At 44.1% G+C, this 25,064-nt stretch overlaps 1 long non-coding RNA gene across 1 annotated transcript; it reads right to left on the bottom strand.

Annotated features, from left to right (window-relative positions):
* Positions 1-17,175: 17,175 nt before the first annotated feature.
* LOC141042391 (uncharacterized) lies at positions 17,176-20,563 on the bottom strand. The gene is made up of 3 exons (XR_012204952.1): positions 20,254-20,563; positions 19,047-19,121; positions 17,176-17,466 (listed from the first exon to the last, which is right to left on the bottom strand). It is a non-coding gene; the product is annotated as an uncharacterized lncRNA (long non-coding RNA).
* Positions 20,564-25,064: the final 4,501 nt, after the last annotated feature.

The following is a 25,064-nucleotide window of genomic DNA, read 5'->3' as shown; positions in this document are numbered from 1 at the left end:
CATGCTAGGAGATCACCACCCATGGTAGATTTTCACTTATATGGTGAGTACAAAGAAATGACGCTTTATGACTTTTGTGAGGTTTCTAAATTACCTTATGAAGGTAGCGTCGAGGAACCACGTCCTGGTGATGTGGGAAGTTTTATTCATGAAATTACCGTAGGGGAAAACAGAGGAGTGTCAGGAGCGAGAGTGGCTAGTATACATTTTCCTGTTTTACGCTATTAATCATTATTCGCTGGGAGATGTTTAATTGGTCGAGGGGAGAGTGGAGGCCTTAGTGGCCCTGACCTCGCCATTTTGCGCCATGCTTTACATAGAGATCGAACTTACAGTTTGGGCGCTATGGTCGCTAAACGGTTGAGTTTAAACCATACAAAGGGTCCTATTTTCTGAGGTATCTTTGCCTCCCACCTTGCTAAACACTTTGAGATACCCATTAGGCACTATGAAAAAGAACAGAAATTGCTACCCACTATACATTTAGATTATGACAGCATGGTAGCACATAAGTTTATTCACCATGATGAGGAAAAGAGACTTATTTATACCATGGTATTTAGCAAGGTCACCTTTCAGATTATTACCTTGCATGCACCTATTTTGTTCGATATTCATTCAGGCAGGTACTTTGTTTTGCCCGCGGACATTCATGCATACTGGTAGGGGATGCAATCCCCGCCTCCTCAGCTAGAGCCATCACCTGATCAATACTAGGAGTTTGTTTATCAGTGGGAGCCACAGGAGCTCGCTAACCAGTGGAACCCCCAGGATCCTCCTCAGTACACTGGAGAGGGTTACATCGATGCATGGGCGTAGACCAACTTAGGCCAAAAGCCTAAGCTTGGGGGAGTACGTATTTCTCACCGACATTACATTCATGTTCACACACTCATTTCAGTTGTCGGGGCTCATACTTTTTCATTGTATTATCCATGTTAGTTTATTTCTTTTCTTTATCTGCTTTCTTCTTGTGTGTTTGAAAAACCTTAAGAAAAACCCAAAAAAATTAGTTGTAGTTAGTTTACTTTCTATGCATGCTTAGTGGTATAATTAAAAGAAAACCCAAAAAGATTTCTCATTCTTCTTTCGCTTGGTGGGAGCTTTCCCGTGTAAATAGTTTTTCTCGTTCTTGTTTTACTTTCTTGAGAAAAACAAAAAATCCAAAAATATTTCAGTGTGTTTCTTTGCAATTCTTTTCTTTTCTTTGGGGGTTGAGAGGAGAAGACCACGATGAAAATGATGAGTGGCTCTCATATGCATTATTGTTGATCTAACAAAGAGCCCATATTACCTTGTCTTCTCCTTTGAATAAATGTTTGCATATTCCAGCTTAGTCCAATGCACGTGCACTATTATTATTATCCACACCGTTTGGTCGTGCAAGTGAAAGGCAACAATGACGATATATGATGAAATGATTGAGATGAGGAAAAGCTGGTATGAACTCGACCTATCTTAATTTTGTAAATATGATTAGTTCATCATTCCTGATTCAGCCTATTATGAATGAAACATGTTTGCAATGACAATTAGAGATTATAGTTATTCATGCCATGCTTAATCAGCTAGGAGTTTATAATGGTTTACCTTGCGTGCCAAGATGGAAATTAAAATGGTTGTGATGTAGTATGATAGGATGGTATCCTCCTTTGAATGATTCTAGTGGCTTGACTTGGCACATGTTCATGCATGTAGTTGAAACAAAATCAACATAGCCTCTACGATATTTATGTTCATGATGGTTTATATCCTACTCATGCTTGCACTCAATGTTGGTTAATCTCAATGCATGTTTATGACTGTTGTCGCTCTCTAGTTGGTCGCTTCCCAGTCTTTTTCTAGCCTTCACTTGTACTAAGCAGGAATACTGCTTGTGCATCCACTTCCATAAACCCCAAAGTTGTTCATATGAGTCCATCGTACCTACCTATATGCGGTATTTACCTGCCGTTACAAGTAAATTTGCATGCGCCAAACTCTAAACCTTCAAATGATAATCTGATTTGTATGCTCGAATAGCTCATATACCAACTAGGGCTATCAATATCTTCCATGCTAGGTGGGTTATTCTCACGATGAGCGGACTCCGCTCATCATTCACGAGAAAATGGCTGGTAACCGAGATGCCCAGTCCCATGCTCAAATCAAATCAAAATAATTGCAAACAAAACTCCCCCTTGACTGTTGTTTGTTGGACGGTACCCGTTGTTTCGGGCGAGCCATGGAGTGTGCTTGTTGGTGGTGGGGGAGTATAAACTTTACCATTCTGTTTGAGAACCGCCTATAATGTATGTAGCATGGAAGATACTGAGGTCTCTTTGTTTTTATGTTGACAATGAAAGCATACCGCTCAAAATATTATTCAACCTCTATTTTAAAACTCGAGCTCTAGCACCTCTACAAATCCCTGCTTCCCTCTGCGAAGGGCCTATCTATTTACTTTTATTGTTGAGTCGTCATCCTCTTATAAAAAGCACCAGTTAAAGAGCACCATTGTCATTTGGATGCATTGCTATTAATTTATATTGAGTATGACTGTGACTGGATCTCTTTTACGATGAATTACAATGTCTAGTCAGTCGTTGATCTTCAGGGGTGCTCTGCATTTATGTTTTGCGGTCTCAGAAAGGGCTAGCGAGATACCATCTTGTTATATCATATCATGATTGTTTCAAGAAAGTGTTGTCATTTGAGATATATTATTATTGCTCGCTAGTTGATTATGCCATTGATGTGAGTAAATGTGAGAACTAAAAGTTATTGTGAATATGGTTAGTTCATGATCTTTGCTGCAAAACTTGAATGCTGGCTTTACATTTTTGCAACAACAAGATCAAACAGAGTTTGTAAAAGTTTTTCTTTATCACTTTCAATTTGTCAACTGAATTGCTTGAGGACAAGCAATGGGTTAAGCTTGGGGGAGTTGATACATCTCCGTCGTATCTACTTTTTCAAACTCTTTTTCCCTTGTTTTGGACTCTAATTTGCATGATTTGAATGGAACTAACCCGGACTGATGTTTTTTCAACAGAATTGCCATGGTGTTATTTTTGTGCAGTATAAAAAGTTCTCAAAATGACCTGAAACTTCACGGTGATAAGTTTTGGAATTAATAAAAAAATATTGATGAAAGAATCAAGTGAAGGGGGCCCACACCCTGGCCACAAGGGTGGGGGTGCACCACCCGACCTTGTGGGCCCCCTGGACCTCCACCGACCTCAACTCCAACTCCATATATTCTCTTTCGGAGAGAAAAAAATAAGAGAGAAGGATTCATCGCGTTTTATGATACGGAGCCGCCGCCAATCCATGTTCTTCCTCGGGAGGGCAGATCTGGAGTCCGTTTGGGGCTCCTGGGAGGGGAATCCGTCGCCATCGTCATCATCAACCATCCTCCATCACCAATTTCATGATGCTCACCGCCGTGCGTGAGTAATCCCATCGTAGGCTTGCTAGACCGTGATGGGTTGGATGAGATTTACCATGTAATCGAGTTAGTTTTGTTAGGGTTTGATCCCTAGTATCCACATGTTGTAAGATTGATGTTGTTATGACTTTGCTATGCTTAATGTTTGTCACTAGGGCCCGAGTGCCATGATTTCAGATCTGAACCCTTTATGTTTTCATGAATATATTTGTGTTCTTGATGCTATCTTGCAAGTTATAGTCACCTACTGCGTGTTATGATCTGGCAACCCCGGAGTGACTATAGTCGGGACCACTCCCGGTGATGACCGTAGTATGAGGAGTTCATGTATTCACTAAGTGCTAATGCTTTGGTCCGGTACTCTATTAAAAGGAGGCCTTAATATCCCTTAGTTTCCAATACGACCCCGCTGCCACGGGAGGGTAGGACAAAAGATGTCATGCAAGTTCTTTTCCATAAGCACGTATGACTATATTCGGAATACATGCCTACATTATATTGATGAATTGAAGCTAGTTCTGTGTCACCCTATGTTATAACCGTTGCATGATGAATGCCATCCGACATAATCCATCATTGATCCATTGCCTACGAGCTTTTCATATATTGATACTTGCTCAGTTACATTTCTGTTGCTACTGTTACAATTGCTACAAAACTAGTATTGTTACTTCTGTCACCGTTACCGTTACTTCCATACTACTTTGCTATGAAATACTTTGCTGCAGATATTAAGTCTTTCAGGTGTGGTTGAATTGACAACTCAGCTGCTAATACTTGAGAATATTCTTTGGCTCCCCTTGTGTCGAACAATAAATTTGGGTTCAATACTCTACCCTCGAAAACTGTTGCGATCCCCTATGCTTGTGGGTTATCAACGACACTGTATGAATTGTGGTTTGTTAAGAAACCTAAGTTGTCATTCCTTAAGGTTTGGGGCTGCGATGCTTATGTCAAAAGGCTTCAGCCAGAAAAGCTTGAACCCAAAGCGGACAAATGCGTCTTCATAGGATACCCAAAGGAGATGATTGGGTATACCTTCTATATCAGATCCAAGGGCAAGGTGTGTGTTGCTAAGAACAGGTCCTTTCTCGAGAAAGTGTTTCTCTATAAAGAATTGAGTGGGAGGAAAATAGAACTTGATGAGGTTGTTGAACCTTTACTTCAACAAGTGAGTAGTGCAACGCAGAAAGATGTTTCTGTGACACCTACGTCAGTTGAAGAGGAAGCTAATGATGGTGATCATGAAGTTTCGGATCAAGTTGCTATTGAACCTCGTAGGTCGACAAGGATACGTACTGCTCCTGAGTGGTACGGTAACCCTGTCTTGGAGGTCATGTTGTTGGACAACAACAACGATGAACCTACGAGCTATGGAGAAGCGATGGTGGGCCCGGATTCCGACAAATGGTTAGAGGCCATGAAATCCGAGATGGGATCCATGTATGAAAACAAAGTATGGACTTTGGAAGTATTACCTGAAGGGCGAAAGGCCATTCAGAATAAATGGATCTTCAAGAAGAAGACGGACACAGATGGTAATATCACCGTCTAAAAAGCTCGACTTGTGGCAAAGGGGTTTTCACAAGTTCAAGGAGTTGACTACGATGAGACTTTCTCACCCGTAGCAATGCTTAAGTCCGTCGGAATTATGTTGGCAATAGCTGCATTTTTTGGATTATGAAATCTGGCAGATGGATGTCAAAACATCGTTCCTTAATGGTTTCCTTAAGGAAGAGTACTATACGATGCAACCGAAAGATTTTGTCGATCCAGAGAATGCTGACAAAGTGTGCAAGCTCCAGCGATCCATTTATGGGTTGGTGCAAGCATCTCAGAGTTGGAATATTTGCTTTGATGAGGTGATCAAAGCATTGGGTTTATACAAGTTTATGGAGAAGCTTGTATTTACAAGAAAGTGAGTGGGAGCTCTATAGAGTTTCTAATATTATATGTGGATGACATATTGCTGATTGGAAATAATATAGAACTTTTGGAAACCGTGAAGGAATATTTAAACAAGAGTTTTTCAATGAAGGACCTAGGAGAAGCTGCTTTCATATTAGGCATCAAGATCTATAGAGATAGATCAAGACGCTTGATAGGACTTTCACAAAGCACATACCTTGATAAGATTTTGAAGAAGTTCAAAATCGATCAGTCCAAGAAGGGGTTCTTGCCTGTTTTGCAAGGTGTGAAGTTGAGTAAGACTCAATGCCCAGCGACTGCAGAGGATAGAGAAAAGATGAGTGTCGTCCCCTATGCTTCTGCCATAGGCTCTATCATGTATGCGATGTTGTGCACACGCTATTGCAGGATGCCGCTAACGCGACACTACGATCAGAGACCCTTGAACGAAACTGTGTGCGATGCCATAATCGCAAATGGTGGTTTAAAAAACCCGTCAAAAAAGGTGCAAAACGTTTGCGATGGCGGTGCCATCAAACACGGTTCAGATTTTAGTTGCGTGTGTGATGCACGGCATACGGTTCAGTTCAATTAACTGTTCGCGATGAGGAGGAACAAAAGAAACGGGCAGCCAGATGGAGGTGTGTGCGATATACAGCATACGGTTCACTCGGATGAACTGTTTGTGATTAGGCAACACAAAAGAAACGATCATCCAGATGAAGGTGTGCGCGATATACGGCATGCGGTTCACTCGGATGAATTGTTTGCGTTGAGACATGAGAACAAAAACGGTTCAACTTAACAAGATGTGTGTGATACGTGGCAAACATGTCTGTAATCAGAAATGTGTGTGAAGACCGATAATAACACAGACGGTTGCGGCTAATAAGACGTGTGTGTTGTGCGATGGGATTGCATACAGAACAACAACATATATATATACACACATACATACATATATATATATACACACACACACTTATAAGGATATGCTTGCATAACCAAATTAAACATCCACTTACATAGGTGGCTACTACAACCATGGCATTTGCACACACCAAAGTAAACTATTACATGCATAATTACATAGGTGGCTACTACACACATGACATTTCCACACACCAATAAAGTAAACTATATATTACATGCATGATTAACTAGCATAAATGATCATCTGATCATCATGTACCTCTTGTGATGCTTGCTCTGCTTGTGGCTCGACCCGAGCTCGTCGATTTGGGTAACGAGGCACTTCCTCATGTCAATGATCCTCATGTCAACAACCGTTTGCGTTGAAGGGATGCACAAATCGTGCGCTGTGGACTTTTCCTCGACTTAAGGGGAAGACCATAGCTCTCACTTTGCATACGGGTGTTCTATGTAAAACGTTTGCGATCAAGAGCTGCACAAATCCTGCTCGGCAAATTTTCCCTTGGCTTCCTGGGGAAGTTGTCGGTTTGCATACGGGTGTTCTAACTAAAACGTTTGTGATGAGTGTTTTATGTTCAAAAACCGAATTAAACTGTGGCTTGGGCGCCATTAATGGAGAGGGAGCAAGGCGGGTGGCAATGGAAGTCAAAGGGCTCGCTTCCCGGTGAGCCTGTGCGGCGTACAGCTCGCATGCTTCCCGTCGAGCCTCCGCATTGGAGTACAGCTCGTACGCCTTCCGTTTAGTCAAGCACTCAAGCACCTGTCCGCATGGCACCTCCTAGCAATTAAAAGAGTGAGGCGTGGCGTCACGTGAATGGTTAACAGAACGCACACAATTTAAATTATACAAAACGTTTGAGATGTTACAGTGGCAGCTATTTGTTTCAAAATGCCTTTGTTGGCTGTTATTCGAGTGCGCCTTCTCTCACAATGGACACGAAAAATACCACAGCATGTCGGGTGCCATTCCATTATAGCATGCCAAGTTTCATGAATTTCAGACGACTTTTGGATTTACTAGAATTTAAAAACAAAGTATCTCAACGTTTTGTCGGCAATCAACAGTGCCCTAGTGTTTGAAATTCATTCCCATTTCTTGCATCGGACCTAAGCATGCCCCGAAGGACATATATTTGATTTTTCAACCAATTTATATGCACTGGAGCTTGTGCATGTAGTTCAAATTTGAACTATGCACATGAAAAGCCTAGAAAACCCAGTTAATGTATGAAAATGTCCAAACGAACCCCGAAAAATTCCAAATGTAAACACAACACTTCTGTTGTTCTATGTTGACACTAGAAATTTTTTGAAAGCAATAAGAGGCAACGGATATCATTTCGTCCCCAAAGGTGGCACGTTCCCTACCGAAACCATCACGCTTGTTGTGAGAAGCTAAGGTTTGTGAGAAGCTTATACCCAAACCTGCCCCAAATGGGACAAAAAATTTACCATAGCATGTTGATGCTGCTCCATGATAGCATGCCAAGTTTCATAAATTTCAGACGAGTTTTGGATTTACTAGAATTTAAAAGCCATGTATCTCAATGTTTGCGCCAAGTGATGGTGGCAGGGTGTTTGAAATTCATTCCCATTTCTTGCATGGGACCTAAGCATGCAACCAAGGACACATATTTGATTTTTCAACCAGTTTATATGCACTGGAGCTTGTGCATGTAGTTAAAATTTGAATTATGCACATGAAATGCCTAGAAAACCCAGTTAATGTATAAAAATGTCCAAACGAACCCCGAAAAATTCCAAATGTAAACACAACACTCCTATTGTTTTATGTTGACACTCGAAATTTTTTGAAAGCAATAAGAGGCAACGGATATCGTTTTGTCCCCAAAGGTGGCACGTTCCCTACCGAAACCATCACGCTTGTTGTGAGAAGCTCTGGTTTGTGAGAAGCTTATACCCAAACCTTCCACAAATGGGACAAAAAATTTACCATGGCATGTTGATGCCGCTCCATGATAGCATGCCAAGTTTCATGAATTTCAGACGAGTTTTGGATTAACTAGAATTTAAAAGCCAGGTATCTCAATGTTTGCGGCCGAGTGACGGTGGCAGGGTGTTTGAAATTCATTCCCATTTCTTGCATGGGACCTAAGCATGCAACCAAGGACACATATTTGATTTTTCAACCAGTTTATATGCACTGGAGCTTGTGCATGTAGTTAAAATTTGAATTATGCACATGAAATGCCTAGAAAACCCAGTTAATGTATAAAAAATGTCCAAACGAACCCCGAAAAATTCCAAATGTAAACACAACACTCCTATTGTTCTATGTTGACACTCAAATTTTTTTGAAAGCAATAAGAGTCAACGGATATCGTTTTGTCCCCAAAGGTGGCACGTTCCCTACCGAAACCATCACGCTTGTTGAGAGAAGCTCTGGTTTGTGAGAAGCTTATACCCAAACCTTCCACAAATGGGACAAAAATTTTACCACGGCATGTTGATGCCGCTCCATGATAGCATGCCAAGTTTCATGAATTTCAGACGAGTTTTGGATTTACTAGAATTTAAAAGACAGGTATCTCAATGTTTGCGGCCAAGTGACGGTGGCAGGGTGTTTGAAATTCATTCTCATTTCTTGCATGGGACCTAAGCATGCAACCAAGGAAACATATTTGATTTTTCAACCAGTTTATATGCACTGGAGAATGTGCATGTAGTTCAAATTTGAATTATGCGCATAAAATGCCTGGGAAACCCAGTTAATGTAGAAAAATGTCCAAACAAACCCCGAAAAATTCCAAAATTGAACACAACACTCCACTTGTTCTATGTTGACACTCAAAATTTTTGAAAGCAATAAGAGGCAACGGATATCGTTTCGTCCCCAAAGGTGGCACGTTCCCTACCGAAACCATCACGCTTGTTGTGAGAAGCTCTGGTTTGTGAGAAGCTTATACCCAAACCTGCCCCAAATGAGACAAAAATTTACCATGGCATGTTGATTCCATGATAGCATGCCAGGTTTAATGAATTTCAGATGAGTTTTGGATTTACTAGAATTTGAAAGGCATCTATCTCAATGTTTGCGGCCGAGTGACGGTGGCAGGGTGTTTGAAATTCATTCCCATTTCTTGCATGGGACCTAAGCATGCAACCAAGGACACAAATTTGATTTTTCAACCAGTTTATATGCACCGGAGAATGTGCATGTACTTCAAATTTGAATTATGCGCATAAAAAGCCTGGAAAACCCCAGTTAATGTATAAAAATGTCCAAACGAACCCTGAAAAATTCCAAAATTGAACACAACACTCTTGTTTCTATGTTGACACTCGAATGTTTTTTAAAGCAATAAGAGGCAACTTATATCGTTTCGTCCCCAAATGTGGCACGTTCCCTACCGAAACCATCACGCTTGTTGTGAGAAGCTCTGGTTTGTGAGAAGCTTATACCCAAACCTGCCCCAAATGGGACAAAAATTTTACCACGGCATGTTGATGCCGCTCCATGATAGCATGCCAAGTTTCATGAATTCCAGACGAGTTTTGGATTTAATAGAATTTAAAAACCAGGTATCTCAATGTTTGCGGCCGAGTGGCGGTGGCAGGGTGTTTGAAATTCATTCCCATTTCTTGCATGGGACCTAAGCATGCAACCAAGGACACATATTTGATTTTTCAACCAGTTTATATGCACTCGAGAATGTGCATGTAGTTCAAATTTAAATTATGCGCATAAAATGCCTGGGAAACCCAGTTAATGTATAAACATGTCCAAATGAACCCCGAAAAAATTCCAAAATTTAACACAACACTCCTGTTGTTCTATGTTGACACTCGAAATTTTTTGAAGCAATAAGAGGCAACGGATATCTTTTCGTCCCCAAAGGTGGCATGTTCCCAACCGAAACCATCACGCTTGTTGTGAGAAGCTCTGGTTTGTGAGAAGCTTATACCCAAACCTGCCCCAAATGGGACAATTTTTTTACCACTGCATGTTGATGCCGCTCCATGATAGCATGCCAAGTTTCATGAATTTCAAATGAGTTTTGGATTTACTAGAATTTAAAAACCAGGTATATCAATGTTTGCGACTGAGTGACGGTGGCAGGGTGTGTGACATTCATTCCCATTTCTTGCATGGGACCTAAGCATGCAACCAAGGACACATATTTGATTTTTCAACCGTTTTATATGCACTCGAGCATGTGCATGTAGTTCAGATTGGAATTATGCACTTGCAATGCCAACAAAACCAAGTTAATGTATAAAAACGTCCAAACGAACACTGAATAATTCCAATTTTTTTGACAACACACCTATAGTTGCATGTTCACTACAGATAAAAGTTCTAACAATTCAGACACCATCCTTTGTAGCTGTGACTCCATTACGTAATTCAAATCAAGACGATAAATCAAGTAGATCGCACACAGTTTATTATCACCAACTGTGTGAGATGCAGCACAAAATATCTTGGAGCACCATCGGTGTATAGTACGCCTATGGCTTACGCGAGAAGGTGCGTCGGCTACAGTCCACAGCCGGCGTGTCAAGCACACTAGCTCACTCCCCATATATCATTTCACTGTTCATTCGTCGCCGGTGAAAGATGGGGACATGGACCCACGTCGTGAGGGCAACTTAGGCGGCCCACTCCGGCGAGAGCGCGGCCGCAGCTGCCAGGCGCGTGCTAACAAGCTTCGTGAGGGCGACCGTAGTCTGCGTCCGGGCGGCCAAGGCAGCCCAAATGGCCGCTGTTACTTCTCAGACGGCGGCAGCAGCATCTGCCTCGGGGATAGTAACTGGCGAGAGTGTCATAGCAGCTGTCCGTTCCGTCGCGGCGGCCTTAGCCCTGGTGGAGGCCGCCCACTACCATGACGAGGCCGTCCACGCCCAGCTCGTGGCGGTCACCGCACAAATCAAACGAAGCTTCTCCGACAACGGTCGGCAACCCACGGCCGAAGAGCTGGCAATCGCCGAGAGAGTTCGAGCAGCCGTCCGTTCCTGCGCGGCATACCTTGCCACGACGGAGCCCGCCGAAGCCCAGATCGCGGCCGCCCATGCCCAGCTCTTGGCGGCCTATGCCAAAGATATGGCGGACGCGGATGGCGAGATGCTTGCCGTGTATGGTGCAATTGATGCCATGGAGCCCCTTCCCCAGGAGACCGTCGGGCGTGAGCTGGACATGAAGGCGGCGGCGGAGATCGACGAGCACCAGCCATAGTAGTACTCTTTTTTTGTTTAATTAAGAGCATCGGTCTTTAATTTGTTAGAGTAATGTTTAGATCAGCTAGCTCCGTTTAATTGCTGAACTTGCTCGATTAAGAAGTTAGTCTCCTTTCTGTACCCAATTTATGCAATGACGTGGATGACCACTGTAACCAGGGAAATTCGAACCAAAATTTTTGACATTCAAACTCAACACACACGGGTTAAGCTATCTGAATCGTTTGTGATGTTCACATATCGTACACAGTTCTGAATAAGGGATCGTGTCTGATGACACTTTGCGCGCCAGTTTTTTCGCTGAAGCGATTCCAAATTTCCGGCTTCCGCAGAAATATCTACCTCCCCGCCCCCTCCCCCTTACCAAAAGCCACACTTCCCCTATTTTCGTCTTCCTTTCCAAGTTGAAACCTTAGATCCTTGCTTGCAGCGCCGCCTCCTCGCCGGCGACCCTCCTTCATGCTGCTCGGCCTCGCCTATCCAGGTAGGTAATCCACACCCGACCCCCATCCTCCTCCTCCTTCCACATCCCACATGCCTCGACCGCCGGCGCGAGCGCGACACCTTCCACCCAAATCACCGACCCCTCCACCAAATAAGCGCCGCCCTAAGCCATGGTGCACGCAGTATAACCAGGATCTCAAGGAGCATTTCGCAGCGGAGAAGCAAATCGCGGTCGCACGCGCGGATGAGGTCGCCATGGCTGTCATTCGTGCCGACCCCCAGATCTTGGAGGAGCACCTCGCCGTCAAGGCCACTGTAGACGCCTCGCGTGCCGACACCGCGACGCGGTTGGCTGCTTTAAACGACATTTCGTGGCGTTTTCTCGAGGCCATCGTTTGCTAGCTACTGCCTTTCCTTAACAAATTCTAGTGAATCGTGCTATCTACTTTTACCATGCAATCTTCTGCTATAGTGTTCAGTTAACTGCTTGGTTCAATTCTGCAAATGTGATGTTCAATTCTTCAGGTTGCAATATTTCAAAGTTGTTAAGCATGCTTGGTTTGGTTAACTGTCTAATCTTCTATTACGAGTATGTTATATTGTGCAATGTGGTGCTCAGTTAACGTTTGGTTCATTTGTTGTGGTGTTTAGTTAACTGCTTGGTTCAATTCTGCAATGCGATGTTCAATTGTTGTGACTGCATTCTGTTATTGTATACCATGTGAGAAATAAATCGAATTTAGTTGTACTAAATACATGAGAAACAAATACAATTGCTATATTTCCAAGTTGTTAAGCATGCTTGGTTTGGTTAACTGTCTGATCTTCTATTAGGAGTATGTTATATTGTGCAATGTGGTGCTCGGTTAATGTTTGGTTCATTTGTTGTGGTGTTTAGCTAACTGCTTGGTTCAATTCTACACTTCGATGTCCAATTGTCGTGGGTAGAATTTTGTATTGTTGTGCATGTGAGGAATAAATCGAATTTGGCTGCACTTAATACGTGAGAAACATATATAAGTGCTATATTTCCTAGTTCTTAATCATGCTTGGTTTGGATAAATGGGTTTTCCATGTGGCTTGAATTAATCTGATGAATCTGCAATGTGCTTATTTTTCATCAACATATTTTACTGATAGCATGCAAACCCTTACTTAACCAGATGACTAACTAACTTATATGTGTTGCAGGGAAACAATGGGAAGCACTGAGGTTTACAATCGAGGTTAGCACGTGCATGGTCTGTTGTCTAATAGCACATTATTGTGTAATTGCAGAAACCATTCTAATATTTAGGTTTTTAACAATTTGGTCTTGCGCATGTAGGTCCTGCTGTCAGAGGTTTTGACCCATTGTTCAACCCTTTTTGCATATGGGGAAATGAGTTGTCCATGAATATCAGTCAAGTCAAGAAACTCAGAAAGATTGTTAGGATAAAGAAATTAGCGACAAAAAACAACAAGGTCTTTGTCTGCACAATGAAGAAGACATCAGTTCACTACAGGATGGTACTAACTATTATACCTTGCCTTTTTTATTCCTTTGCCCCATTTCCAATATAGAGAAGATATTTATGCACGTCCTTGTTTTCAGGCCTTTCCAAAGCAGTTCACTGATGATTACCTCTCAAACCACCTGTATGGTCAGGAGGCGAGGAAGGTATTCATACAACACCCACGGTTCAATATTTAAGTGTTCCTGAAGAGGACGAAGGATGGACGATCAATCATCCACAGGCACTGGCCTAAAGTTACAAAGACCTTCAACATCAATGAAGGCTCAATATTCGCCTTCTGCTTCAGCAGTTTTCGAGATGAGATACATCTGTCTATGTTACGTCTATGATGCTAATTTTGAAAGGTTATAGATGTTGCATGTGAAACTTGGTCCTGGTGTAGTTGTGTAATGGGGTAGCTGAGTGCTGAAGCTATATGATGTTGTACTCTGATGTATTTCAATTATGAAAATGAAATATATTGTGTGCTTAATATGAAATGTCAATTAGATTAATAAATGGATTATGAATAATTGGATAATTAGCCTACTAATTGGGTTTTTCTATTGCAAACGGTTATTGAGAAAACACTGTGTGCGATGCATTCAATAACGCACACAGTTTCTAGAAATAAACCGTGTTAGATTAATGAACAATCACACACGACATCGTCTTGAAAACTGTGCGTTAGGCCACCTAGCGCAAACGTTTACCACATAAAAACTGTGTGTGATGGACAGCCTTTGCCACATAGTTTTTTCTACGCACCGTGTGTGATGCATTCAATAACGCAAACGATAAAATTATTAATATTGTGTGCAATGGCAACGCTATCACAAACGATTTAACGGGAAAAACTGTGTGTGATGTACCTGTGAACAGAAACATTTTCCTTGGAGCGACTGTGTGGGATGTACATACGAACGGAAACGTTTAGCGGGGACTGGCTGTGTGGGATGTAGTTGTGACCGGAAACAATTTCACCGTATAATTGCATTTCTTTTAGCTCTACTGTACGTATTTCTGTATTTGAGCGCTCGCCGGTCGCACACGACCTCATTTTACCGAGCGTGTGTGCCAGGAGGGCATATCCCCGACGGTTTCTAGGTCGTGTGGGAAGGACCCCCCTATCGCCCACACTCACTTGGCGAGGGTTCCAAAGGTCGTCGCGGAAAGGGGTTAAAACCGTTTGTTTAGCAGCTCGCTGTACTAGTGACAAGACCAGATGTCTGCCTTGCCACAAGTATGGCCGGAAGGTTTCAAAGTGATCCAGGAGTGGAACACTGGACAGCGGTCAAGAATATTCTTAAGTACCTGAAAAGGACTAAGGAAATGTTTCTCGTTTATGGAGGTGATCAAGAGCTCGTCATAAAGGGTTACGTCGATGCAAGCTTTGACACTGATCCGGATGACTCTATGTCTCAAACCAGATGCATATATGTTCTGAAATGGGGAGCGATAAGCTGGTGCAGTTCCAAGCTGAGCGTGGTAGCTGATTCTACATGCGAAGCGGGGTACATAGCTGCCTCTGAGGCGGCGAAGGAAGGTGTCTGGATGAAATAGTTCATGACATATCTTGGAGTTGTGCCTAGTGCACTGAACCCAATTACTCTGTTATGTGACAACACTGGTGCCATTGCTCTAGCCAAGGAACCAAGGTTTCACAAGAGGACCAGACACATAAAGCGACGCTTCAATTATATCCGTGATTACATCAAGGAGGAAGACATAAACATTTGCAAGATACATACGGATCTGAATGTTGTAGATCCGTTGACTAAACCTCATCCACGGGCAAAGCATGATCAACACTAGAACTCCATGGCTTTTAGATTCATTACCATATAATGCTAGATTATTGACTCTAGTGCAAGTGGGAGACTGTTGGAAATATGCCCTAGAGGCAATAATAAAGTGGTTATTATTATATTTCCTTTGTTCATGATAATCGTTTATTATCCATGCTATAATTTTATTGAGTGAAAACTCAAATATATGTGTGGATGCATAGACAACAACATGTCCCTAGTAAGCCTCTACCGGACTAGCTTGTTGATCAAAGATGGCTATATGGTTTCCTAGCCATGGACATGAGTTATCATTTGATAACGGGATCACATCATTAGGAGAATGATGTGATGGACAAGACCCAAACTATAAATGTAGCATATGATCGTATCAAGTTTACTGCTATCATTTTCCGCATGTCAAGTATATGTTCCTATGACCATGAGATCATGCAACTCACTGACATCGGAGGAGTGCCTTCTGTGTATCAAACGTCGCAACGTAACTAGGTGACTATAAAAGATGCTCTATAGGTATCTCCGAGGGTCTCTGTTGAGTTAGCATGGATCAAGACTGGGATTTGTCACTCCGTATGATGGAGAGGTATCTCAGGGCCCACTCAGTAATACAACATCACAATAAGCTTGCAAGCAATGTGACCAATGAGTTAGTCACGGGATCTTATATTACAGAACGAGTAAAGAGACTTGCCGGTAACGAGATTAAACTAGATATGGAGATACCGACGACCAAATCTCGGGCAAGTAACATACCGATAGACAAAGGGAACTGCATACGGGATTAGCTGAATCCTTGACATTGAGTTTTGACCGATAAAGATCTTTGTGGAATATGTAGGAATCAATATGGGCATCCAGGTCCCACTATTGCTTTTGACCGGAGAGGAGTCTCGGACATGTCTACATGATTCTCGAACCCGTAGGGTCGCACGCTTAACGCTTAGTAGCGCTAGGGTACTATTGAGATATTAATAGTGGAAAGTCCGAAGGTTGTTCGGAGTCCTGGATGGGATTCGGGACATCACGAGGAGCTCCAGAATGGTCTGGAGGTATAGATTCATATATTGAAATTTGTTATCGGGGTTCCGGAAAAAGTTTTGAGTTTTTCGGTATTGTATCGGGAAGGTTCTAGAAGGTTCCGAAGTGGGGCTCACATGAACGTGGGTAGTGGGGAAAGTCCCTACAACCTTGGTCTAGGCGCACCAAGATCCTCCCTTAAAAGGAATAGTATCATATCCCAAAGGGATTAGATTAGGATCCCTAAAAAGGGGGGATAGAGATCTGGGGAAGGAAAGGAGGGATTCCTTCCTCCCCCTTTTACCAACGCCCCTAGGGCCTTGGAGGGCAAGCCACCAGCCCCCTCCACGCCTATATAAAGGTGGGGAGGCGTTGGGGGCAGCAACCCTTCGACCCTTGCCCGTTACCTCTCCCAACTCCTCCCATCATTCACCGGTACGCGCTTGGTGAAGCCTTGCCGGAGTTCCGCTGCCACCACCATCACCACCACGCCGCCGTGTTGGTTCATATCTCATCTACCTCCTCACTCTCACTTGCTGGATCAGGCAGAAGAGGACGCCACCGAGCCGCTTGTGTGCTAAACTTGGAGGTGTCGTCCGTTCGGCACTTGATCGGGAGTTCGTGGACGGATCGTGGTTGGATCGCGAAGACGTTCGGCTACATCAATCGCGTTTCTTAATGCTTCCGCTTAGCGATCTACAAGAGTATGTAGATCTAATCTCTCCTCTCATAGATGGTCATTTCCTAGATTGATCTTGGTGAGCGCAGGATTTTTTTTGTTTCCCATGCAATGTTCCCCAACAGTCAATGCTACAGGGATGGTCGCTGGCGCGGGCACGGGGATGGGAGCTGGGAAGGGCGCTGTGACGCCCTCGATTCAATCGTACACTAATATACACGCAAATGTGTACGATCAAGATCAAGGACTCGCGGGAAGATATTACAACACAACTCTAGACACAAATTGGAAATAATACAAGCTTTATATTACAAGCCAGGGGCCTCGAGGGCTCGAATACATAAGCTCAAAAACATAAGAGTCAGCGGAAGCAACAATATCTGAGTACAGACATAAATTAGACAAGTTTGCCTTAAGAAGGCTAGCACAAAAGCACATCGATCGAAAAGGCAAGGCCTCCTGCCTGGGAGCCTCCTAACTACTCCTAGTCGGCGGCGGCCTCCACGTAGTAGTAAGCATCGGCGGTGGCATCTGGCTCCTGGGCTCCGACATCTGGTTGCATCAACCACAAAGAAGAAGACAGGGGGAGCAAAGCAACAGTGAGTACCCGTCCAAAGTACTCGCAAGGAAGGAACTACACTACATATGCATCGGTATCAATGAAATGGGCTGTATATGTGGACTGAACTGCAGAAATGCCAGAATAGAGGGGAGAATCTAGTAATATCGAAGACTAGCATCTTCTGGAAACCACCATCTTGCAGCAACAGGAGGGAGTAGAGTAGCATAAAGTAAAGTAGTAGTAGTGTTATCAACCTCGGCCAGAGATCCTTTCTCGACTCCCTGCGAGAAAGCAATCCCAGAGCCATATTATCCATTTCTCATATCCATGTCTCATCTCAAGTATCCAGTTCTAGTTGTATCGATCGGGATACAACTCCAAGTGTCCGTTACCGTAGGACAGGCTATCGATAGATGTTTTCTTCCCTGCAGGGGTGCACCAACTTACCCACCACGCTCGATTAACTCCGGCCGGACACACTTTCCCGGGTCATGCCCGGCCTCGGCCAAACAATACGCCGCAACCCGACCTAGGCTTAATAGAGAGGTCAGCAGGCCGGACTAAACCTATGCCCCTAGGGGTCATGGGCCATCGCCCTGGGAACTCCTACACGTTGCGAGGGTGGCCGGTGAGCAGACCTAGCTACCTCCTTCAAAAAAGCAGGTGCTTACGCAGTCCAACCCGGCGCACGCCTCTCAGTCGCTGACGTCTATTAAACTTCGGCTGATGCATACGACGCAGAACGCCCATACTATGCCCACGTGATGGTTAGTGCTATCAGGCCAGAGGCCCCTCGGATCAAATATCCAAATCGTAGTGGATTAGGAGCACGCGGTAACAAGCAGAGACTCACGAAAGATGTGACCCCGTTGCCCCGTCTCGAGGACTTGCGGCAAGGGCTAGGAATGCCCGGCCACACCTCGTAATTATCTCGCGGGCACCCTCCAGGTCAACCCGTCTCCACATCACTCGCGGGTACCCCTCAGGGTTGACCCGCCTTTCCAAGTAATAGTTGTAAAGTCCAAGTATCCGTGTGTCTAATCATCAAGGGGAAAACCCGAGGAATCACCCCCGGTGAATTCCACTCGATGTAATCATCAAGGTGAACGTAAGAGGATCCACCCTCGAGGTTCACACTTGAGGGGTTGCACGACAGAGTCGTATCAGAAGTGGTTAAGGAGGAAATCACCCTTGATGACCACGACTGAATAGCTACACTACAGAGTTAACATCAGAAGTGCTGATGAGGTCTCACCCTCGGCACTCGATAGTAACCCAGTAGTGTCGAGCAATTAAGGGGAAAGTGATGTGCGGTGCCGGGGCCTGGTCTTCGATCCCGTTGATCGGGTCTTCGATGATGAAGCAGGGGCAAGAAGGACAAGGTGGGGGTCACTGATGGATCACTAACCAACCTATACTAAGCAGTTTAGGATAAGCAGGTAAGGTACAACAGTAGATACAAAAGCAGGCTATGCATCGGAATAGGAGCAAACAATTACAGTAGCAAAATCTAATGCAAGCATGAGAGAATGGAATGGGCGATATCGGGATGATCAAAAGGGGGGCTTGCCTGGAAGCTCGGCTGAAAAGGAAGAAGTGTCGTCGCCGATGTAGTCGATCACAGGGGCGGCATCGGTCTCGGGGTCTACCGGAGAGAAGAGGGGGAAGAAACAATAAATATAAAGCAAACAAAGCATCACAAAGCAAAATATGGTAATACACGGTGTTAGGGGTGAACTAACGCGGTACTACACGTTGAAGACGGAGATGGAAAACATCCGGAGGGGTTTTCCCGGCATTTGGCATTTTCCGGACAGATGAATCAGAGGGGAAGGTTCCATGTTCAGTAGGTTAGAGGGGTGTGGCAGGTATGTGGGTGACATATTCGGGTTCGTCATATTTTTCTGAGCATTTTTCATACATAAAACATTTTCATCCGAGCTACGGATTAATTTATATGAATTTCCAAAGTTTAAACAATTTTCTGGAATTAATTAAATTCGAAAATATTAAATACGGCAGAATACTTTTTATACCCACAAGTGGACTAGCCTAGGTCTATGACTATGGGGTCCAGGGGTGTGCTAAGTCAGCGGGTCAAAGGTCAAAGTTGACCAGTCAAAGGGCAGGTGGGGTCCAGGTGTCATTGACTAGTGTTTGTTTAATTTTAACTAAGTTGTTTTATTTAGGGGAGGACCCAGATGTCAGTGTCACAGGGTAAACTAATTTTAGTTTAAGAATTATTTATGATAAACAGTGGTGGGGGCCCTACATGTCAGTGTGCCATTAGTGGGGAATTAGTCCTAAACTAATCCTCGGTTAGCCAGGGCCATCCCGATCTTGCAGGGACAGAGACGACCGAGGGGGGGAGCTGCTTGCCTGCGCTCGCTCGAGGCAGGGGCCGGCCACGACCGTGGCAGCAAGGCAGCAGCGGCAACGGGGCCTCAGCGGCAGCCGTAGTGGCACGCGGGGAGCAAGGCGCGGCCCCGGCCAGCGGCGTCCCGAGGCGGGAAGGCTAGGGAGCGCGTCGCGGAGGTGGCTCGGACGACGCCGGCGAGCAAAGGCGGGCAGGCGCGCAGAGCGATGGTGGACGCTGGCGGCTGAGGTGGTGGGTGCGGGCGGAGCCAAGGAACAACAAGCAACAGCAAATAGCGCAGCAGCAGAGCACGTACACGGGAGCTCGGGCTCCGGCCATGGCGGACACGGACAAGCACGGGGGTGGCGCCTAACGGGGTGGATTGAAGTTGGGAACGAGGGGAATCGGTCGGGGACCTCACCGCGAACCTGTAGAGGTGCAAAGTAAGCTCGGGGAAGGCTTGGAGGCGACAAATCGAAGCGGCAATGAGCGACGGCCGAAGGTGGAAGATGACTCGATGCAGGTGATGTAGTGGCGCCGAGCTCCAACGGTTGACAGCAGAGGAAGTAGCGGGCGAGGGCGGAGTCAAGGGGCACGGCCACATGCTTCGGGGGTGACGAGGAGCGCGCGAATGACGATGGCCATGGCGGGGTTGCTTCGGCTACGGGTTGTGGGGGGAAGAAAACGAGCGGGGGAGAGATGGAGTGGTGACTAGGGTTCGTTCAGGGGGGAGGAGGCTTGGGGCAGCTCTTAACCTAGCGGTAGGACCGCGGGATGCATGCCACGTGCGGCATCTCGTGCGTGGGCGGCTATGGCGCCTCTGCCTGCTGCGCTGGAGGGAGGTGGAAGGAAAGGCCGGTCGGTCTGGGCCAGGCTGCACTGTTGACCTGGCTGGGCCACATGCACAGTGCCCATTTGTTCCTTTTCTTTCACCTTTTCTTTTCATCTTTCTTGTTTTAGTTTTTTTACCTTATGTTTATTTTCTTTGAGCCACTAAAAGAGTTTTGTTTAATACAAAACTTGGCACAAAAATACAAGGCAATAACCTGGGTTGGTACAGAAGGTTTCAAAGCATTTGGGGAGTGTTCAACTATTTTTAGAAATTAAAAAGCTCAAATAATTGGTTGTTGGTCCACTGAATAAATTTTTAGGAGCACTGTGGGAATCCAAGAGGTTGGTTCCAACATGACAATGATCAGGTGAATTTATAGAATATTGTGAACATTTTAGCTTTACTGTTTTATAAAATAATAATTTGACTTGGCCATATAATTTGGATTTGAGTTCGGTTTGAAGCAAAGTGAGGATTATCAAAAGAATTATGATGACATAGCATCATTAGGCATGAGATTACTGTAGCATGACTCCAGGGGTGTTAGAAATCTCCTCCACTACAAAAAAATCTCGTCCCGAGATTTAAGTGGGGAAGTAAAGAGTAACTTCGGGAGAACTGGCCCTTATAGGGTTAATTATCTGGTGAACAATGCAGGGAATGTGACAGAAGTATCTCTCGAGTTAAAATTTAAGAAAATGTCGAGAGCAAAATATGAAGGTACAATAAGAAGTTTCACGCGAATGGAGAAACGAATGATACCTGAACGGAGTGAAAAAGAGAGAAAGGGGTTCAGAGCATCGGGAATAGATCATCTCTCGAAAGGTGGCTCGTGATATGATAAGAAGCCAAATGCAAGAATATTTCGGAATCAAGGATATACAGGAGTGTCAGGTTTCGATCATGTGGAACTGTGGGTTATGGGCCCACCATGTGGGTTAGAAGCAGGAAGGCGCTAACATTTTGCACGGTCATGATAGCAAGGCAGGTCAGAGGATAGCCTGCCGATTATGTTGGCAACAGCGTTGGTACCAAGGGCGAGGGACGAAGAGAACCATTTTCCTGCTCGTAAGACGAGGCGGGCCAATAGGCAAAGTTCTCGTCCATCGGTGGTTACCGGAATGTCATCAACAATAGTAACAGGGTCTTACTGACAGAGTTGTACACCGAGGTGCTTACTTAAGCAGGGATTTATCTCTGCTCATACAAGTTAGATTACAAGAAAGGTGAAACAAACAATGGAACGGAAAATGTGATTATTATGATAATCAGACCAATGGAAAGGAAAGATGTTTATACCCAAGTATTAGAGTATAACTTTCCCAAGGAAAGGCAGAGCATGATAGGACTCCAAGTATTAAACCGTTTAGACAAAGGGGCAAGGAATTTATGAGGTTTACCCATACAACGGTGTTTGGATAATTGATCAAGAACAGTTAGCATTGCGCTCCCAATGTTCTTGTTGATGATCGGAGTACCACACACATGCTTCGGGATAGTGTTGACATGGTCATCAGGGAAAGGTCAGACTTCGGATACACAAAGGATCCATCAGAAACAACTTAGACAATAAGTCATACAATTTCAGTAAGGAAAAAATGAGGGTGTGGCCGACGGGCTCAGCAACAATCCATTGACATGTCAAAAAGGATGTATTACCAAAATTATATGAACAAGTTTGTGTTGGGGAAGGCAAGAATGTTGTCGATGATAACATAAAACATTGAGGGGCAAGGATTGTATTTCTCATCATGAATTCGATTGATATCCTGGAAGAGCTCAGAATATTGATGATGATCATGACAAATTTGTCGAGAGGTTTCATGAAGATGTAGTCGATTGGAGATGACGTCAAGTCAAAGGAATGATGAAGCAAAAGTTTATTGGAACCACGGATACGACACAAACTCGAAATCAAGCCTGTTGTTCAAGGCGAAATGATAAGATAAAGGAGATCGACGTAAGCTTAGCTCGTCGTCGGAAGTTGCTCCGGGAAGAAGGACCGGGTAGCACCGTTAAAATTAGCTCGATAATGATATAGCCGATCAGGAAAGGAATGATGATGGAGTATCATTCCAATGAGAATTCACAAGAGGTAGTGCAATGACACAATATCCTCGAGATAACAGGGGGCAATACTCGAGGTAGATCAAAATAGAGGTTGGATAGATGAAATGATCTGCAGAAGACAAGTATTTCAACTTGTCCGGGAAATGGAATCAAGGAGAAAATATGGTCGGAACCACAATTGCAAAGAATCAATTTAAAGATGCAAGATGAGCTTATACCAAGGGAACATTTGATTATAAGAGAAGCTTCCATGATAAGATCTACATCGTGTCTATGGGCATGAACACAAAGTTCAAGGTCGACTCCCACTTCTTCAATGCATAACCTCTCATTTACTTCTCGCTTTTGACAAAGTTGTAGTGTAGAAATTTTTATCCGGCGTAACACCAGTAGAGTATGACCCATAGAAATTTCCGGGTTCACACAAATTAGGGAAAGCATTAGTTCAACCCGTCGGAGCATCTTAGGAACATTTGCAAAAACTTTAGAGGTAATTAACTCAAGCTCGGAAGCAGAGCATGGTTGACAAAGCAGAGAATACAATTTACCAAAGGCAATATGTATCAGGGGAAGAGCGCACAAAATTTTGAATATGAAGGAAACTGCTGGATAATAATCCAACAAAGGATTCAACGGTCCTCAATGGATCTGATTTGAGTATCAGTACTCAATCAGAAGAAGGAAAGAGTGCAATGGCATTGGTTTATAGAAACATCTGAATAATTCGATGCTTAATGCAAAGAAATTATGATTTCCAAATTAGAAGATCAGAAGCAGACACTCTGATCAAAAGACAAGTAAGTTGAATAGATATAGATGGACAATTAATTAAGGTTTGCTTTGCCGAGAACCAGTTCATGTCCGGAGTGACGTCTGAGCCGGAAAGATCATTTAAAAGGATCAACTGATGATTGCGCGCATTCACTCACATGTTGAATCAATAGGAACAAAATGACGGTGTCAAATGATACTAATGAATATTGCTAGACATATGAGAAGCATCCATAATGTAAGCAGACAAGTAATTGCCGAGCAATAGTTTGAAGAGGATTCTCGGAATATCGAATAGTATTTCAGAGAATCTTATGAAGCATACGAACAACTGGGGATGAACGGATACTCGATAAGTGCGAGGAATTATCCGTAGGGGTATTCATGTGGTAAAGAACTGCAAGGCAGTAAGCTCAAGGGATTCTCGGGGCAACGGAGAGTATTTTAGGGCATCTTGAAATAACAAGAGCAACAAGGAATGATTGTATGAATGACAAGTGTATGTAGTTATCCATAAGGATATGTCGGTGGTAGGGAATTGCAAAAGCGACATGCACAAAGTCTCAAGAGAACATCGTAGAGTATCTTCGGAATCTTCTGGTGCAGCAGGGGATCATCTGTAATAAGGGGCTCTCCGGGAAGAAGTAATTACGAGATCCTAGTGTTAGAGTTAGTAAATTCGTTTAACCTGAATGGAAGAGAGATCAGAGTCCCAGAGTATAGACCAGGAGTAAAAGATCCTAATACCACCCAATGGCAACGTGGGCCCGTAAGCCACACAGCCATGTTAGTAAAAGTTTTTCAATGACTAGACTCAACTTAGGCCAAGGAGTTGGAAAGGGGGCTACCAACAGGCAGTCGGCTCTGATACCAACTTGTGACGCCCTCGACTCAATCGTACACTAATATACACGCAAATGTGTACGATCAAGATCAAGGACTCACGGGAAGATATCCCAACACAACTCTAGACACAAATTGAAAATAATACAAGCTTTATATTACAAGCCAGGGGCCTCGAGGGCTCGAATACATAAGCTCAAAAACATAAGAGTCAGCGAAAGCAACAATATCTGAGTACAGACATAAGTTAGACAAGTTTGCCTTAAGAAGGCTAGCACAAAAGCAACATCGATCGAAAAGGCAAGGCCTCCTGCCTGGGAGCCTCCTAACTACTCCTAGTCGTCGGCGACCTCCACGTAGTAGTAAGCATCGGCGGTGGCATCTGGCTCCTGGGCTCCGACATCTGGTTGCATCAACCACAAAGAAGAAGAAAGGGGGAAAAGGGGGAGAAAAGCAACCGTGAGTACTCATCCAAAGTACTCGCAAGCAAGGAACTACAGTACATATGCATCGGTATCAATGAAATGGGCTGTATATGTGGACTGAACTGCAGAAATGCCAGAATAGAGGGGAGAACCTAGTCCTATCGAAGACTAGCATCTTCTAGAAACCACCATCTTGCAGCAACAGGAGGGAGTAGAGTAGCATAAAGTAAAGTAGTAGTAGTGTTATCAACCTCGGCCAGAGATCCTTTCTCGACTCCCTGCGAGAAAGCA

The sequence above is a fragment of the Aegilops tauschii genome, chromosome 3, assembly GCF_002575655.3.
Source record: "Aegilops tauschii subsp. strangulata cultivar AL8/78 chromosome 3, Aet v6.0, whole genome shotgun sequence".
NCBI classification, from domain to species: Eukaryota; Viridiplantae; Streptophyta; class Magnoliopsida; order Poales; family Poaceae; genus Aegilops; species Aegilops tauschii.
Note: the sequence above shows the minus strand (reverse complement) of the source record. Positions and strands in the feature narration are given on the sequence as shown.